The sequence below is a fragment of the Propithecus coquereli genome, unplaced genomic scaffold, assembly GCF_000956105.1.
Source record: "Propithecus coquereli isolate 6110/MARCELLA unplaced genomic scaffold, Pcoq_1.0 Scaffold7, whole genome shotgun sequence".
In the NCBI taxonomy this organism is placed as follows: Eukaryota; Metazoa; Chordata; class Mammalia; order Primates; family Indriidae; genus Propithecus; species Propithecus coquereli.
Window position 1 is genome coordinate 20,536,316 of NW_012153062.1, and position 3,534 is coordinate 20,539,849.

The window sequence follows — 3,534 nt, forward strand, 5'->3', positions numbered from 1 at the left end:
CCTCCATATCAGGCCCAATAGGCCAGAGAAGGAGCGGACAGGGCAGGTGCTCTCTGCTGCTGTGCCCTGTGACTGGGGGCCAAACACCCCTCACCCCAACTGGGTATTTGAGTAGACCCCAGCACCACAGACACCACGGATGCCACCTGAGACGCCTTGCAGGGACTCCATTTGTGGGACCTGGGCAGGGGGAGATCCCCTGTCCAGCAGCCTCACCCCTGCAACCCCCATGCTGCCACTCCACCTCAAGGTTACCACCCTACTGTCTGATCCCATGGCCCCACTGGTGCAGCTCCTGCCCTGCCTCCAGATGGCAGCTGTGGCTCCAAGGCTCCAGGACGTCCCCCGTTCCCCCTCTGAGGCCCCAGTGCTCCTGCTAGGCCCCACAGCTCCACCTCTGATGCTTCGGGGCTCCCCTCGGGCCCCCAGGGTCTAACCCTGAGGCTTCACCACAGCTGCAGGGCCAGTGGCTCTGCCCGCTGAGGCCAGAGTGCTGATGCTGGGCCCCGCAGCTCTGCCCTGAGGCTCTAGTTATCCTGTCGGGCCCACAGGCTCTGCCCCCAAGGGGTTCACCACAGCCAATGGGCTCATGGCTCGACCCCCTGAGGCTCCAGTGCTGCTATTGGGCCCCAGGCTCTGCCTCCAAAGCTCCACTTCAGAAGCAGGGCCACGACTCAATGCCACCTTCTGTCCTGAGGCTCCAACCCTGAGGCACCACAGCTGCTGCTGGAAAAGCAGCTCTACCCTCGAGGCTTCAGCACTGTTACCACGTGCTGGGGCTCTGCCCCTGAAGATCCAGCACTGCCAGAGAGCTCCCATCCCAGCTATGAGGCTCCCACAGCCATCAAGCTTCATGGCCCGCCCCTGGGGCTCACACTGGCCACCTGAAGAAAACAACCCCGAAGTCCAACAGTCCACAAGCGACCCACCAACATTGAGCCACCATCACATCTGGACCTGGTTGGAGCAAACACAGCGTGGACACCTACAACCACTACCTAGATAGCCTCACCCAGCTGTCACTACCACCTCCGAGGGAGAGCAACACAGATCAGTACCTCTGAGAAAATCTTGCCCAGCCCCCAACTTGAGCTTCCAACAGTGGTGTGGGCAACAACCCACCACTCCACATAAACATCATCAAAAGGAAATTGCTGAAATATCAGAAATGGAATTCTGAATATAGATGGAAAATAAGATGAATGAAATTGAAGAGAAAGTTGAAAACCAACAAAAAGAAGCAAAAAAAACTCTTCAGGATATCAATAGAAAAATGAAAAGGTCACTAAAGAGCTAGAGAACATAAGAAAGGATATGATAGAACTTAAAGAAATGAAAGAGTCATTTAGCAAAGTTAAAAATACAGCAGAAAGCTTCAAAAACAGGCTAAACAAAGCAGAAGAAAGAATCTCAGAGCTTGAAGACAAGGCTCTCAAACTATCCCAGTCAGTCAAAGATACAAAAAAGAAAATAAAGGGGAATGAACAATCACTCAGGAAATATGGGACCATGTGAAGTGAACTAATAAATAAATTATATATAAATTATAAGTATCCCTGAGAGAGGAGAAGAAGAAAAAACAAAAAGCATGGAAAATCTATTCCAGGGGATCCAGGGGGATCCAGGGGGGAAAACTTCCCTGATATCACCAGAGATTCAGTCCTTAGATCCAAACAACTTAGTAAGTATGTTTGTTATAACAATTTAGTTATCACTTGAAACATAATACATATAAATTTTTAAAGATAATATTTTGTTTCACTCTTAACCACAATAATGGGATATATGAACCTGTTGGGACTTCACGGCCTCTGATATCTTGGAATCAGATGGAACACCACCACCCTCATCTCCTGTTCCACATTCATTTCCATGCAGTACTTGCTTTTTATTACAGCAACCACCTAAATCCAGCTTTGCAAAGATATGACAGCTTCAAAAGGAATGTATCAGTATGATGTTAACACTGCGAACTACATCAAGCTAGTAGTTTGTGTGATGTCCAATAGTCACAGGGTATAACTATGTTTCCCTCGAAATTTTAAAATATCCCACAACACCGCATGAATTCACCATGGCATCCAAGGCCATCTCAGCCACAATTCGAGAACTGCAGCAGTAGAATGATAGATTGGAATGTGCTGTGGTAGATGGTTGGGGTGATGGCCCGCATGAATCATACCTTCCTGCACTCATGCACTTGCATAGCCCCCTCCACATTGACATGAGCCAATGTGACTTGCTTTGGCCTGTGGAACATTTAGCAAATGTCACATAGGCAGAGAACTGAGAGGAATGTGTGCATTGGGATTTGCCCTCTCTTTCTGCTGGAAACCCTTCTGCCACCATGTGACACACTCAGGTGAGCCCCCTGAATGATGAGACTTCGTGGAAAGAGGCCCCAGTCATCCCAGCCATCCCAGCTAAGACCCCAGACATGTTAGCGAGGCCAACTTAGACCATCCAGCTCTAGCCACGCCAAGCCAGACCAAAAGAACTGCTCACTGACCCATGTAATCATGAAACATAATAAAACATTTTTTGTTTTAAACCACAATGTTTTGGGTGTTTTTAGGCAGTAAAAACTAACTGGTACAATGTTAAAGATATTGAGCTTTACACTTTAGGCAATGGAAAACCAATAAAAGAATCCATTTTTTAATTAAGTTGAATAAGAGTTATTAAATGAATGAATGCATATTCATTCAATTGTCCCCTTGGATTTCTCTTAGAAATAGCTGTGATTTCCAGTCTTATAGCCTTAGGAACAGAGCCTAAACTGCATGAACATTTCATTGTGAACAGGATTAGAAAATTTTACTTCATTTGTTTGAACCACATTTCCTAAAATTATAATGTCAATGATCATTAATCTGTAAGGAAGCCTGCTTGTAAAGGAAAATGTGAATTTTAATTTGCTTGTCAAAAAGCTGAATAGAAGTCTTGTTGTAAGAATGGCCTGTTCAACCAGAGGTCAGATTGCTGACCACCATAACCACAGTTATAGCCAAAACCCAGCAGCAAACTCAGAAACAAATGGAAATGGTCTCACAGTGGCAGAGAGATGTCTGCCACAAGATGCCGCACCTTGATCTAATCAGAGCCTTTCCCAACCAAATGCTTGCACAATATAACAGGGTTTCCAAAGAACCAGAATACACGGGTTCCAACATGGAACAGTTTTCAGCAGGGGAAGTAAGCCAACAATCTAAAAAACACAGGCATGACCTTGAAAATACAACCAGGAGTGACCCTTCAGGACTCCATGGTTTAATGAGCTCAGAGAACATCACCACTCTGCAGCACAATAAAATATTCTTTATAAGGATAAGACTGAGTCATCAAGAAAATGTTAAATGTTTATTGAAATGAATTGAAAAGACTTCAATAACATTTCCATCAAAAATAATTAATAAAAATAGTTTAGGCTCTTAAAGTAGTAAATGCTAGCCATCTAGAAAATTCAGACATGTGGAAAATTCCATTTCCCAGGGGCCATTGTAAATAATGATGTTTTTGTCATCTCCATAAATT